This window comes from Myxine glutinosa, chromosome 12, assembly GCF_964187855.1.
Source record: "Myxine glutinosa chromosome 12, kmMyxGlut1.1, whole genome shotgun sequence".
In the NCBI taxonomy this organism is placed as follows: Eukaryota; Metazoa; Chordata; class Myxini; order Myxiniformes; family Myxinidae; genus Myxine; species Myxine glutinosa.
The window spans coordinates 29,475,977-29,493,249 of NC_136272.1; positions in this window are offsets into that span (position 1 = coordinate 29,475,977).

Consider the following 17,273-nt stretch of genomic DNA (forward strand, 5'->3'; position numbering starts at 1 on the left):
CGGCGTCAGCATCACGGCTGCGGTTTAAACATATTCCAACAATATCCAAACAGAACCATGAAAACCATGAAAACCATGAAAATCAATCTGGGAAAAGTCTCCAAGCGAGAACGTGGATTTGAGAAAGAGAGGAGCAGAGGCGGAAGAAAAACGAGATACAGGGGGCGGGGCACAGGTCGAGATGAGGAGGAGAGCGAACAAGCACGTGTCCGGGAGGAGAGAAAGAATCAATATAGAATTCTTTGTCTATCCGTTTGTCCTGTTTTTAAAAACGCCGGACAAAGGGTAAGATGCCCTCGAGAGGCAGGGGGGAGAGAAGAAAGTCAAAGAAACAAGCAAATACTATGAAGGAAATAAGTTACACTCACAAAACACCGACGGGGGGGGGGGGGGGGGGGGGGGAGCCCGGAAAGACCAGGCCGCACACGAGGCGCGAATAAAAAACGACCAATCACACACAAATCCGCAACAACCACAAAACCAAAACGAAACAGAAACACACAACAACACACACACAACAAAACAACCAGCGGAAACCCGACAAAGACATGAATGGGAAAACACTCAAACTTCGATGCCGTGGAGAGATCGAAGCAAGCCTCGTCGCCCGACGGACCGGAAGTCCTATATGTATATATATATATATATATATATATATATATATATATATATATATATATATATATATATATCTATTCCTATATGTATATATAGTATATATATATATGTATATATAGTATATATGTATATATAGTATATATGTATATACGAGGTGTGTTCAAAAAGTATGCGACCTTAATTTGTCGTGCGTAAACAAATGAAGCTAGGGAGGCGTTGATTGGTGCACGTATGTAGGCGATCCTAATGCGCACGCGTGAATTTTTTCCCACCTGCAGAAGCTGTCATTCGACGGCAGACCGCCGATGAGTGAGGAAGTGTAAGTGAGCGCCGTCGGATTTTCGTTTTTGACAAAATGACGGAAAAACTTGAACAACGCTACTGCATCAAATTTTGTGTAAAGCTTGGCGATTCCCAAGTGGAAACGATCCGCAAGATTCAACAGGCCTTCGGGGACGAAGCAATGAGCACCACACAGATAAAGGAGTAGTACAACCGCTTCAAAGAAGGCCGCACATCAGTGGAGAGTGAAGCACGTTCGGGTCGGCCCTCAACATCCCGAAATGAGATAGTCATTGACCAATTGAGGACCCTGGTGATGCAGGATCGTCGAATCACTATCAGAGAACTTGCAGACGAGGTGGGCGTCAGCATTGGATCCGTTCATTCCATTATGAAGGAGGATTTGGGCTTCAGGAGAATCTCAGCGAAGTTCGTACCAAAGCTGCTAATGATTGAGCAGAAGCAACTCCGTTTGGAGATCGCACAGGACATGCTGGAGACTGTGAACAGCGATCCCAGCTTCCTCAACACAGTGATCACTGGCGATGAGTCCTGGGTTTATGGGTACGACCCAGAAACCAAGTTGCAGTCATCACAATGGAAGCATCCAACATCCCCGGGGCCAAAAAAAGCAAGGCAGGTCCGCAGCAATGTCAAAGTCATGCTGACCGTCTTCTTCGACTCCAGTGGCGTGGTTCATCACGAGTACGCACCACACGGCACAACCATCACCAAGGAGTATTACCAAGAGGTTCTGCGTCGCCTTCGTGACGCTGTGCGATGCAAACGGCCGGACCTGTGGGCAGCGGGCAATTGGCAGCTCCATCACGATAACGCACCCGCCCATTCTTCACATTTGATAGAGTTTCTTGGCCAAACACAACACACCTGTGCTTCGTCAGGCTCCCTACTCTCCCGACATGGCTCCGTGTGACTTCTGGCTTTTCTCCAAGCTGAAAATGCCCCTGAAAGGGACCAGATTTCAGTCCAGAGAAGACATCATGCGGAATGCGACGGACCAGCTGCGCGCCATCCCAAAAGAGGCGTTCCAGCGCTGCTTCCGACAGTGGCAGAACCGTTGGGAGAAGTGTGTGGCAGCCCAAGGGGACTACTTTGAAGGAGATTAGTGTAAGTTTGTTGTATCTGGATACGAGTATTTTTTATGAACAAAGGTCGGATACTTTTTGAACACACCTCGTATGGTCCTATATGCTTCCGGTAACGATCGTTTCCGTGAAATCCGCAGGCCTGAACTAGTGCAACCAAACTCTTCATGGTCTCCTCTTTCATCCAGAGAAAGGCCGAGGCCTATGTTTGGTTAAGAAAAATTGAACAATTAAAAAAACAAAATCAGATAATTGGACTTCAGGCCTCGATCAGATCTTGTGCTTATACACTGCCTGCCTTTGTTCCCAGGAGTGATCGTGTAATATGTTTTTATGATTGTCATGCAGGAAATATTTAAATACTGTACATATCTCATCTAATTTCGCTGGGCAACGCCAGGTACTTCAGATAGTGTTTCATAAAAAGGCCAATTTATTTATTTAGAATTTCAGCCCGGACTGATATAATTACTGATATAATTGGTGAGTAGTTGTGAGCTTTGATCATTAAACATGGTATGAGATGTGAAGAATAACTATTAAGACGTTGACTATTGGTAAGATCGGCAAAGGAGTCACGTGACCTCTCAAATGCGCTAATCACAAAGTATTTACATAACGAAAATAGTACAAACACAACCTTTACATCATTTTAAAGGAATTTTACTGCTCATCTAACAACACAACTCTCAAGTGTGAAAGAAGAAAAACGTTACCACCTTAGCTAACTTATCGAAATATATCCACCCTGCAAAAATATTAAAGCAAGCGATTATCAATATCCACCCTGTAAATATACCTACAATGCCTTCAGAAAGTATTCACACCCCTTGACTTTTTCACATTTCGTTGTTACAGCCTGAATTTAAATGGATTGCATTGAATTTTTTTGTCACTGATCTACACATGATACCCCATAATGTCACATTGGAATTTTTTTGATAGAATGTTTTTCAAAATAATTTTTTTAATCGGGCTAATACCACTGGGCACTTACCTGGTAGAATAAAGCAGTATACTACACTGACTCAAATTATTTTAAACAGTATCACAGTGTTTTAAACGTATTTCAATGGTTGCTAGAAGACAGGGCAGCATGTAAAATCATAATAACGTAATCACGAGACTTTGAACAAACAAACACAAAAATACTTATTTTGGGGGCAACTTAATCCCGCTCTCATACACCCCCGTAGATCCCAATTTTTCTAACCCCACATTGGTACATCACGGTTGATAAAGGTTGTGATCAAGTTTCATCGAAATAGTGTGTGTAGTTTCAAAGGAAACAGCAATTTCCTATTTGGGGGGTCATATCTGGATCCACTTTGACCCCAGGTAGACCCCTTAAACCCCGATTTTTTTTAACACCGTGAACAAACTTGAGTTGCAACATACCACATATCATTTGTGCCAAGTTTGGTCACAATCCCATCAGCAGTTTCGGAGAAGAAGTTGGAAGGGTTTACGCACTGAAGGATTTGCTCCCCAGAACTATGTTCCAGGTGAGCTAATGAAAAGCTGAAATGTCTTGTCAATAAGTATTCAACCACTTTACGATGACACTCCAAATTGAACTCAGGTGCATCCAATTTCCTTTGATCATCCTTGAAATGTCTCTACAACTTGATTTGAGTCTACCTGTGGCCATTTCAATTGATTGGACTTCATTTAGAAAGAAACACACATTTCTATATAAGGTCCACAGTTAGTTGACAGTGCACGTCAGAGCAGAAATTCTACCATTAAGTCAATGGAACTGTCCGTAGAACTCTGAAATAGAATTGTGAGGAGGCATAGATCTGGGGAAAGGTATAAAACAATTTATGGAGTGTTGAATATTCTCAAGAGCACAGGTAGCTCCATTATTTGGAAATGGAAAGAAAATGGCACGACCCAGACTCTTCGTAGAGCTGGCCGTCTGACCACATGGAGCAACCGGGCAAAAAGGACCTTGGTCAGGCAGCTGACTAAGAACCAAAATACCACTCTGACAGAACTACAGAGTTCCTTGGCTGAGATGGGAGAACCTGCCGGAGGACAACGGTCTCTGCTGCACTTCACAAATCTAGGCTTTGTGGGAGAATGGCCACTCCTGAGAAAAAGGCACATGACAGCACAACTGGAGCTTGCAAAAAGGCACATGAAAGACTGAGCATGAGGCAAAAGATTATGTGGTCCGTTAAGACGAAAATTGATTTATTTGGCCTGAATGCAATGCGCTATGCCTGGCGGAAACCGAGCACAGCTCATCACCCATCTACCACCATCCCTACCGTGAAGCATTGTGGTGGCAGCATCATGCTATGGAGATGCTTTTCAGTGCCAGGGACTGGGAGACTTGTAATGATAGAGGGAACAATGAATGGAGCCAAATACAGGCAAATCCTTGAGGAGAGCTTGCTTCAGAGTGGAAAAGAGTCTTAGACTGTGGTGAAGATCTACGTTCCAGCAGCACAATGACCCCAAGCATACTGCCAAAGCAACACTGGAATGGCTTCAGAACAAAAACGTGAAAATCCCTGAGTGGCCCAGCCAAAGTTCAGACTTGAATCCCATTGAGAATCTGTGGAAAGACCTGTAGATTGCTGTTCACCGATGCTCCCCATCCATGTTGACAGTGCTTGAGCAATGCAAGGAAGAATGGGAGAAACTCCCCAAATCCAGATGTCGAAGCTGATACAGACATACCCGAGAAGACTTTAAACTATAAACGCTGCCAAAAGCGCTTCGATGAAGTGTTAACTCAGGGGGCTGAATACTTACGTAAATTAGATATTTCTGTATTCAATCTTCAATAATTTGTAAAAATTTCTAAAAACGTTTTCACTTTGTCATTACAGGATATTTTGTGTAGATCGGTGACAAAATAAAATCTCAATCTACTGCATTTTATATTCAGGCTGTCACACAACAAAATTGTGGGGGCAGGAATTCAGGAGAGAGAGGAATAGGTGGGGTGGGAATCCAGAGGGAGGGGGTGGGATGGGTGTCTGAAGGGAGGGGGCAGGGTGAGAGGAGGGAGGGGTTGGGGTGGGAAACGGTAGGGGAAGGTGTGTGAAGACGCAGGGGAAGGGGTGGGAGGAAGGACCCGATGTTGCCTGGCAACTCCGGATACCATTGCTTTCGCTCTCCACCCACCCTCCCCCCAATTCCTCGCTCCTCCCCCTTCTTCACCCCTCTCCCCCTCCCCCTCTCTCCTTCTCCGCACCCATCCCCACCCCTCCCCTCCCCTCTTAGTATTCTCATCAGCGAAGAAACGGGTGGTAGTTGCTAGTGTCCAAATATAAAATTTCATTTTAAACAAGATTACACTCACCTGGAGTTAATGGGCCAGCCCAAGCGCTCTACCAAAATCAACCGCTCATTCTCTGGCATTAAAACACTTTTAAAGCTCTGATTTAATTTCTAAACTAATTGTTTTTCTTGTTTTCTTACTACCGGACTCACTACGAACACTTATTGAGCATTTTGACTCATTTTTGTAAGGTGCTATCAGGAGCTACTCGGCACTGCCCAGCTGGGTCAGCTTTTCCCGGCGATGGTTTCAGGACCTGTTGGACATTGAAAAGCTATGGAGTTATTGGCCTTCTGGTGGTTAAATTTTGCCTGCGGGCCTGCAGCATCACTGCCTAACTCCACATTCCAAAATACACTTTATAGCAGCCTTTGTTGGTTGGCTTAAAACCTTGCCCAGATTCTGAAATACGTACACCCAAAATTTGAGGCTTCTAGGTGCTATGGTTCGGCTGGAAAAGAAGAATGAACAAACACTCAAACACTTGAAAATATTTATATAGATTGAATCACGTTTCAAACGACATCAAAATGGCGTGATACAACCGTTCAGTGTCTACATACGCCGCTACGTCTACGCGACAAATTAGTTCGTTGTGGCCCACTGGCAAATGATGTAATAGCGAACATCGCAACGTTAAAAGGATATGTTTCTTATTGTATTCGTGACGTTACAACGAAACAACAACGTTACATTTACCCAATCAACGAAGGTGAGCAACTACTGTTGTGACTTGCCTGAGCAATGACAGGTTGTTGTTTTTTAACATCAATTGATTTTTTTCCCCCAAAAGCAGAGTTTACTCACCCCTGGAGGTTGCAAGTATGAAAGTTGCGCAGGTAGAGCCTGGGCAGGCAGCTCCATGAAAGAAAGTCTGGTCGAAAAGGAAATGCATTACATACTTGCAAAACAGCCCCCCAAAACACACACACTTTTAAGACCTTGTGGGGGCTGACTAATATCCAGCTTGCATGGCCCCCAGTAAAGCCGTACCGAAGCAAGCGCAGAGAGCTGATGCCGACATTGTAAGTGTCCCCGTAGTCGATGAAGTACAAGCAGGCTTGACGCTCCATCGATGCATCATCGCCAGCACTTGTGGGTAGTACACGTAACAAGAGTGTGCGGTGCCAAGACTGTGTGCAGATGCCATAAGGCGCGGCGCATGGATAGCCGGGCACCAGGAAGCTTGGAGGTATGGAGTATTGCTGTGATACCTGAGGATCATTGTACAGGATACTAGGGGAAGGGACACGCAAAGATTATCTGCTTCAACGTTTGAAGAAACGTACATTGCTGATATATAACCACCTTTAGAGGCCATTTTTCCCCGCAAAGCGGGGGTTGGCCTTTTTCGGGAACCGTGGTTGTTGTTGTTTTTCGGTCCCCTTTTTGAAGCAATGTTTTACGGCCGGATGCCCTTCCTGACGCCAACCCTTTTTGCCGCCTTTAACGACAAACAGGGAATTACCAGTGAGCTGGTACTCAATTAGCCGACCTCAGAAGGATGACAGGCTGAGTCAACCCCCCTGGCGTTAATTCAGCGATCGACATCGTACATCTGGTGTACATCTGATGTACATGTACATGTACAGCTGATGTACATCGTAAAATGTTAATTTCATTTTTAAAATATCAGACTGGACAGGAATGCACTAAATCAACCGAATTTTTAAACTTCTCACAACAGGAGAGGTCCTGGTAGAGGAGAGGTGTGTTCTTCATGGGACAACAATTGTACAGGGAATGTTTGATGAGGATGACCTCTACACTGTAAACTTCCTCCAATTTCCCCAGTCTTTGGACTGCAGCCCCACCGGCTGGCTGCAAATGGCCAATTCCCCCCTCCTCCCCACCCTCCCTCGCCTACTCCCAGAAAACGTTTTGCTATTTTCTCTTCCTTTTATGCAATGCCAAAACAGGGACTTTTATTAGCTCCAGACATTGAGCGGAATCCACGGCCAATCTACATCTGCTGTAAATGCAACAGACCCATGACAACAAGGCAGACCTCCATTCAAATCTGCCATGAAAGGCTTCCTCTGACATTCTCCAACCTAACAACAACCTCACACCACTACAGAAACTGAACCACTACACCCAACACACATGACACGTCTTCTTAAAACTAACCCTATACGATACATCCACAAACAAACTCTCGAAAAATCATCTTAACACACAGCAACTACACAAACGCAACAATGACACAGCTTTAATTCAAGCAACCAAACTCATATCGACCACCAAAACACCAACATTTTACAACTACTCTGCAGTTAGAACAGACTGACCACATGGACAGGGAGCCGGCCTCCTCACCCATGTATACAAGGACATTTATTTCACCAACTACTCAAACTAAATCAGCACGACACCTGCCTGAGACGACCACTGAAATAAACTCAACCAATCAGAGCAGCCAGAAAAACATACAATTACATCAACATTTACGTTCCACCTGTCACTTCATGTCCATCCGACAGTGGACGGAATAGCAACGTGACAAACAAAACAGCAAATTAATAATCAACTTCAACAATTAGCCATACTAAGTCATCGCAAACAACCACTCAACTACCACAGTCTTCGGAACAACCACAAATTTCACAAACCGAACTTTCAGCTCACCCGAACTGGCCACAGTTACCTCCGCCACCAAAGGTGCACGGAGGTTATGTATTCACCCGGTTCCTTTGCTTTCCTGTCTTTGAGCAGGATATCTCAAAAAGTTATGGATGGATTTGGATGAAACTTTGTGCATGAGTTGGGTAGGTGTCAAGAAAAAGCTGATGAGGTTTTGGTTCAGATTCGGATATAGATCCGGCCTATCAGTGGGGCCCAGAAAGAAATGTTCAGCCCGGGGGAGCTACAGTCACATGAAAAAGTAAGTACACCCCATGTAAAGTTTTGACTTTTTCAACGTATTTCAACATACAGCTATTTGATCTTCATTTCAACAATATTGACAGATAAAGGTGATATAATATAACAAATATCAGGAAACATTTACATTTTGCAGTCCATTGTATAATTTAAATAAACATAAATGCAAATTTCACATGTGGAAAAAGTAAGTACACCCCTACATTTATCACTACTTCAAATACCTAAAATTAGAATCAGGTGCACCAGCTCAGGTGCAAATGATTAGAACATCGTCGGAGAGGATCTTGGAGGAACCTGTCTTATTTAAACCTCAGACATTTAGTTGGGTTTGCTCTTTGTTGTTGAAGTGTGCGGCGTCACCATGCCTAGATCAAAAAAGCTATCTGAAGCCTTCAGAAAGAAGGTTATAGATGCCTACGAGTCTGGGAAGGGATTTTTAAAAATCTCCAAACAATTTGAAAGCAATCATTCGACTGTCCGGAAGATCATCTACAAGTGGAGAAGATTCCAAACAACTGCCAACTTGTTCAGGCCAGGCCGCCCTAGCAAGTTCAGCCCGAGAGCAGACCGCAAGATGCTGAAAGAAGTCTCTTAAAAACCCCAGAATGTCATCACGGGACCAACAGGTAGCTCTTGCCACTGTTGTTGTCAAAGTGCACGAGTCTACCATTAGAAAGAGGCTGCACAAATTTGATCTACATGGGAGGTGTGCCAGGAGGAAACGTTTGCTGTCCAGAAAGAACATCAGCGCAAGACTCAAGTTTGCCAATGAACACCGAGGCAAAGACCAGCACTTCTGGAACAATGTGCTCTGGACAGATGAGTCAAACGTAGAGCTATTTGGCCACAGTACCAGAAGACATGTTTGGCGAAAACCAAAGACAGCATGTGACCACAAGAACCTGATACCAACTGAAAAGCATGGTGGTGGAAATATTATGGTTTGGGGCAGCTATGCTGCATCAGGGCCTGGGCAGCTCACCATCATAGAATCCACTAGGAATTCTTCATTGTACCAAAGGGTGTTTGAGGATAATGTGAAGCCGTCTGTCGGAAAGTTGAAGCTCAAACGAAGGAGGACCTTGCAACATGACAATGACCCTAAACATACCAGTAAATCCACCAAGGAATGGCTGAAAAGAAAGAAATGGTGGGTTCTGGAATGGCCAAGTCAAAGCCCGGATCTAAATCCCATCGAGATGTTGTTGTGGGGATTTGAAACGAGCTGTGCATGCAAGAAATCCCTCAAATATCGCACAGCTGAAAGAATTCTGCATGGAGGAGTGGGGAAAAATTTCTTCCAGTCAATGTCAGAGACTGGTAGACAGTTATAAGAAACGCCTACTTGAGGTTGTTTCTGCCAAAGGGGGCAATACCACCTATTGGAGCCAAGGGTGTACTTACTTTTTCCCCATGCGAAATTTGCATTTATGTTTATTTAAATTATACAATGGACTACAAAATGTAAATGTTTCATGATATTTGTTATATTATATCACCTTTATCTATCAATATTGTTGAAATGAAGATCAAATAGATGTATGTTGAAATATGTTGAAAAAGTCAAAACTTTACATGGGGTGTACTTTTTTTTTCTTTTTTTTTTTGTATACAGAGTCGAGGCTCGTGAAAGAGCTAACATTTATCAAACAAACAAATCAAACAAACAAGTAAACAAAGTATATAAAAATGGGAGCGGTCGACAAGATGGGGAGAGAAGGGGAGGAACACACAAACACAACATTTGAGGGCAGGGACATCGGGAGATGTGTGGGAGGCAGAGGGCCTGGGGGGAGGCAAGATAGGTATAAAACGCAAGGACACCAAGGACTTCCAGGAAAGAAGACAAAAGTCACCTCAAAAAAGTGGATTTGGGGTGAAATTAGCGGGGGTAGAAAAGATCAAGGTTTTGGATTGGGGAAGATAAGAGATGGTGGTGAACAGCCGTTTTAAAGACCTGGAGGGAGGAGTGGGATTGAAGAGAGCGAGGGAGTTTGTTCCAGAGGCGGGAGAAAAGAGGAATGAAGGAGTGAAGGTGAGCAGAGAGCCGAGATTTTTAAACAAAACCATGAAAAACAATCTGGGAAAAGTCTCTAAGTGAGAATGTGGATTTGAGAAAGCAGGAGCAGAGGTGAAAGAAAAACGAGATATAGGGGGCGGGACACAAGTCGAGATGAGGAGGCCGCACGAGACACCGGGCCGCACGAGGCGCACGAGGCGCGAACAAAGAAACGACTAATTACACACAAATTTGCAACAACTACAAAACCAAAACCAAATAGAAACACACAATAACACATACACAACAAAATACGCAGCGGAAATTTGACAAAGAAACGAACGGGAAAACACTCAAACTTTGATGCCGTGGAGAGATCGAAGCAAGCCCCGTCGCTCGAGGGACCGGAAGCTGTTAACACAGCATAATAACTAAATTTCTGATTCAATTCTCATGCTTTTACTACATTTATTTAGCAATGTTATTTTGAGTTGCAAAGTAATTGTGTTACTCACTCCATGTCATCCATGAGCCAATCCAGCATATCAGCCGTCGAAGAGCCAAAAACCTGCACAAAGAAAAGTGCAGGGCTAAATACTGCGGAAACGTAGACCGGCATGAAGGTGAGCTCGGAAAAATCTGAACTCAGTTTCTGAAAGCAGCTTCCTGGCATTGCCACATCATGCGGTATTGTGCGCATCATCTGATCTTCAGAACTGAACGGCTGAACAGTCTTCTCTTCTTTCCTCGAGTTGACCGGGCAAGGGGGCATACTGTCCCGGATGTTAGCTGGCTTCAGGGCAATCTCCTGTTTTGAGGAGCCAGAGTGTGAAAGATGCATTCTCTCGTAGTTTGCAGAAGTGAGAAAAGCAGGCACCTTGCCCTGACTGGCACCAGTTATCGGAGTGGACGTCACCACCTGAGTGGCTCCAATAGGCTGAGTGGGAACCTTTTTTTGCCTGGAATTGGTTCGTCGAATGGTTACCACCCCATTATTGGCATTGATTGGCTGATTAGGCACCTTTTCCTGTGTGATGCCAGGTGGGTGAGTGGAATTATTGTGCCAATCGTCTGTCCATCTGGCAGGCACCTCTCTTTGCTTGTCACTGCAAAGGCCAGTAGGGACATCTCGCCGGTGGCAAGACCTGCAAGCCGTCAGCTTCTTTCGACATAAGCTATCAGGCGGGTGAGCAAGAAGTGTCCCCTGACATTTTGTAGGACACATTGGCACTTTTGTTTCAACTTTACCGGGAAATGACAGCATCCCTTGCCTATACAGAAGAGGACAGGTCTTCCTTGAGAACATATTTTCTCTGGTTGCAGAAACTGATGGTTTACAATTTTGTGATGGCTCCTGCAACAGAAAAAGTCAGAATAAATCACAATGCTTCACCACAAGTTCTCATTAATAAACCGTCATTGTAAAAGTGAATGCATTCATACTTTTTATCCCTATCATATAAAAAATGTTTTGAACAAACCTTGACACATACATCGTAGGTACAGTATATGAAAGGTGAAGAAAATCTGATAATACCAGTTGCACCCACGCAAATACCAATCTCAACTCGTGCATCTGCGCAGATCACTACAAATGTGCTGCCACTATCCGAGATATCTGAGCTGTTTAAATCAAGTGACGTTAGCGATGTTGACTTGTGGGTCATGGTCAGGGGCGCTGAGAGGGTGGGTCGGGGGGGGGGGTGTTGCTGCCTTGGGGGCCTGGGGTCCGTTGAGGGGCCAGAGCTTCTCCTGTAATTCAGTAATTCTCCTGTAATTCCACGCTGTTGAAACCAAAGCGTTCAGTATCATTAGAATCTCCCGTGACGAAGCTACCGCCGAGGGCCTTTCACTTACTCACCGCAGGCAGGTTGGTGGTCTTTCTGTCTTCTACCGACTCCTCTCCGGCCTTGCTCCTCCAGCTCTCTCTGGGCTCTGTCCCCCAAATATTCCTACAGGTCGCACAAGATCTGCCTGCAACCCTCTTATGGTTAAACTGCCAAAATCAAGACTCTCTGTTCACCTTCACTCTTTCATTCCTCTTTTCTCCCATCTCTGGAACAACCAAGTGGTGCTGTGAAACAGCCTCCTCCCCCGGGATCACCTTTGTGTCCCGGAGGTGCCCCCTATCTCGCCTACGCACCATCAGGTAGTCAATGGTTGTCGTCGACCCACCTGACGTGTATGTAACAAGCTTATTATTCTCTTTCTGGAACTGAGTATTACAAATCAACAAATCAGCTCCATCAGCAAACTCCAAAATCCTTTCACCTTCTCCATTTCTCACACCATATCCATAACCCCCATGAACTCCGTCAAAACCATCCATACTCCTTCCCACATGTCCATTTAGGTCTCCTCCTACCACAACAACTTCCTCATCTTTCACGTTTTCCATCAGCTTCTCTATCGCACACCAGAACTTGTCCTTCTCTTCATTGCTCCGACCAACCTGCAGAGCATATCCCGAGATGATGTTCACCAAGAGCTTTCCCATCATCATTTTCACCATCATCAACCTATCACTCACTCCAGTCACACTCACCACACTGTCTACAAACTCCTCAGAAAACAGGACACCAACACCATTCACACCCTCCAGGCACCCTTGCCACATAAACTTGTATTTCTGTCCCTGCCTACCCTTCACCATTCTCACACCACTTCCCTTCCATCTCGTCTCTTGCACACAACACATGTCCACTCTTCTTCTGACCAATACTTCCACCACTTCTCCTGATCTCCCTGTCATTGTCCCTACATTCCATGTCCCAAACCTCAGAAACCGATCTCCAATTCGGGCTGTACCCTGCCCATACGTAGCTGTAATTGTCATGGTTCTCTTTTTGAGGCAATGTTTTTATGGCCAGATGCCCTTCCTGACGCCAACCCTCTTAGTCGTCTCTTACGACACGCAGGGATATGGTGTACCTATTCTAATCCAGGGTAAACACTGGGAAACGTTCAAAACATGGAAATTCTGGGGGGGGTGGGGGGGGGGAGGGCGGCGTCAGCATCACGGCTGCGGTTTAAACATATTTAAATAATATTTAAACAAAACCATGAAAAACAATCTGGGAAAAGTCTCTAAGTGAGAACGTGGATTTGAGAAAGCAGGAGCAGAGGTGGAAGAAAAACGAGATATAGGGGGCGGGGCACAAGTCGAGACGAGGAGGAGAGCGAACAAGCACGTGTCCGAGAGGAGAGAAAGAATTAATATAGAATTTTTTTGTTGTTGTTTATTTGTTTGTTCTGTTTTCAAAATGCTGGACAAAGGGTAAGATGTTCGTGAGGGGTAGGGGGGAGAAAAGAAAATCAAAGAAACAAGCAAATACTATGAAGGAAAGAACCCATATTCACAAAACACTGACGGGGGGGGGGGGGGGGGGGAGGGAGCCCGGAGACACCAGGCCGCGCAGGCGGCGCGAACAAAAAAAAAAACACCTACACACAAATTTGCAACAACTACAAAACCAAAACCAAATAGAAACACACAATAACACATACACAACAAAATACCCAGTGGAAATTTGACAAAGAGACGAACGGGAAAACACAAACTTTGATGCTGTGGAGAGATCGAAGCAAGCCTAGTCGCTCGAGGGACCGGAAGTCGGAAGTCCACATTCACCAGCATATATTCAACGAAAAGGTAAAATGATGATTTGACATTTGCGATGAATTCTGATTTGGATGCAATTGCTTTTCCTTTATATTTGCCCTCATTTCAAATACTAGGGCATGCCCGTACTATATATAAGCTAGGACGTGCCCGTACGTGGGTGCCCGTTCCTTGCCAAAAAAAAAAAAAAAAAAAATTTCTGTAGGGGTGTGTGTGTGTAAACATCCTAGGGCGTGCCCGTACGTGGGTGCAAAAAAACATGCGTGCAAACAACAACAAAAAAAAACTTTGAAACCACGTGGCAGTAACGACCACAGAACCCCCCCCTCTATTTACATGAATGGTTTGGTCCATTCGCAACGACCACAGAACCCCCCCCTCTATTTACATGAAATGGTTTGGTCCAAAGCGAACGGCTTGCGAGTACGGTGACAATCCCCCCCCTCTATTTACATGCAATGGTTTGGTCCAAAGCGAACGGCTTCCGGAGTTTGGTAAAGAAATCGCCATCGCGTGCACAAACGCGCAGGAAAGCGAATGAATCGCAAATTCGGTTTTATTAGTTTTAAAACATAGTTTAACGCCAACATAGTTTGCAAACGTGAAATAAATGAATACGCTCTCAAATGTGCCATCCGAGGCAGAGTGTGTCCTCCACGTTCGGCACACGCGATCGTTCGCTGCTCTCTGATTGGTTGAATCGTTTTTTGGACATAGCTCGGTAAGTAATTGTCCGATTAATATGAAACCTTGAAAAGGCACATCCTCGGGTCCCCAGCAATATACCTGGCAAGTTTCAAGTATATCGGACCGGTAGTTGTCGAGAAACAGCGGTCACAGACAAACAAACAAACGTACAAACGTACAGACGTACAGAGATTACTGGAATTATAGATAGATGTTGATGTTTCTTTTTCGCTTGAGCAACGCCGGGTACTCCAGCTACAAACGCTTTTATACTTTTCTTGGGGCAGAAATACAATTTTATCTTGGGGGTAACATAGGCTATGTGGCCACGGCCTCATTCGGGGGTGTGGGGGACCAGGAGAGGGGCGTAAATTCTCTATGTAAATGTGTATTTACGTAGCGGCACCTGGTGATGGTGGCAGAGGGTATTACAATTTCGTTTTTTACCTGTGCAACACTGAGGTATTACCTGTGCAACACAATGCAACACTGAGGTTATGAAGCACTCTTTGCACGGGAAAATTTTTCCTCCTTCCCTTCCTACCCTATTCGCCGCCCCCCCCCCCCCCCCCCCCTCCTAATCCACAGTGATGTTTGTTTGTGGAAAGCTGATGGCTGTGCTTGATACTCAACTGTTATTGTTGCATTTTGATAAAGGGCTGGCAGGATAGCCTCGATATTGATGGACGCACATTTGCCTCTGAGCTGTCTAGCCTGGGTTTGAATCTAGGCCCAGCTAAAATTGCCATCTTGGAGTTTCACATGCAGGCGAGGCATGGATACGTGCGCCATTCTTGGCATCGGATGGATGTCGAGCCCGACAATCCGTCTGCCAACACTCGTCATTGCTGAACTAATTGAGACGTCACATGACATGGAGCTTGGAAACCACAACATTGGGATACCTTTGCATCTTTCTCCCATTAAACATCATAAATAGGGTTTAAAAACAACTTTGGCTAATCCCATTAATTATTCCTAACACCGATTAAAGAAAAGTTTGACAATTCCACGGCAGGATTGAAAAATAAAAAAAGAACCCGAGCTACTCTTCAAAGCGAATCATTGACTTCACGAGTGTACCTTTTTAAAGTAGTTGTTACTTCTTTTACTTCGCATCAGCGGGTCAAACCCCTTCGATTTCTTCTGGTGGTCCATCATCACTTTAATATGAAGCACCGATGCATCCACCGCACCTGTAACAAAGTGGATGGTTTGCAGGTCAAAGCACGAGTTTTGTAACGTACGCAATGCTAGCCAGACTAATCATTTAGCTCACAAAATTGTGCCTAGCATAAAAAATAATGGACATCGAAAAAAAACTACGCACACAACAATAACAATTTTGTGATGCTCACTTTCCATGCATTGCTCTCCTTTCCCACCATCATCCTTCACCATCCATATTTTCAGTGACCCGATATGCAAATTCTTTAAATTTCAGGTCAATCGGGTGAAAATTGGCAATTTTACGCAACCCTGACCTTTGACTTTTTAATCTAAAAAAGAATTGGCTTCTAGCTTTTGATCTGTGAACCAAGTCAGTGACCCAATATACAAATTTTTAAATTTCAGGTCAAGTGGATGAAAATTGACAATTTAATGTGATGGTGACCCTTGATCAAATTACTAATTTGTCTTCTCCATATTCTCAAAAGAGCTTTGTTGAAAATTTCACGAGTAAATCTCCAATGGTAAATGCTCAACATGCACGCATGCACACGCACGCACACTATCATAGACACACACACACATCTCATTTTTTCATTTCTGTTCCTCAAAATTCTATCTCTCTCTCTTTTACACACACACACGCGCACGCACGCACGCACACACACACACACACACACACACACACACACACACACACACACACACACACACACACACACACACACACACACACACACACACACACACACACACACACACACACACACACAATTAATTGTACAGTATCGGTTGTTCCTAAACTTAAATATAAACAAGTACACATACATTCAAAGTACACCGCCCCCATGCCAAATATTTAAATATCCTACAGCGCGGCATTGCTGGGGCGCCTCCGGCGCCCGGCAATACCGCAGTGCAGCTCATAGAGGCTGCATTGGGAGGAAGACGTGTACACTAATTGATTGATTCATTGTATAATTAAAATCCATAAAAGATTATCACAAAATATTTTCTTAATCAATTGGCTAATAGCATAACTAAACCACTAGTGCTTCATCCGAAGATGTATCTTTTAGAAATGTAATTAAATAACTCATTAATAAAAAATGAAATAATTAATTGATTAATCAAAAAATAATTAATCGATTAATCAATAAATAATTAATCGATTAAATGATTTATCAATAAATCAAAAATATCCTTGATAGCCACATCACTTGGTCACTGTCATGTCCAAATATTAGCTTCCCAGCTCAAAAGGTGCCTGAGATATTGGCCAAATGAGAAAGAAGACAAATAAATGATTAATAATGAAAATAAATAAATAATACTCATTAAAAAATTAAATTATTAATCAATTCGGTCAGAGAACACATAAACCACCACCATTTCATCAGAATCTGTAACTGAAAAAAAAAATTTTTTTTTAGTAATTCGTCGAATAATTAAATAATTAATCGATTAATTCATTAATCAAGAAATCAAAAATATCCTTGATAGCCACATCACTTGATCACTCATGAGTAGGGAGATAATGGGGCTTCCAGGACACCCATGTATTTAGATGAGACTTTTCCCCAAACTGCCCATTTTTCCCCTTAT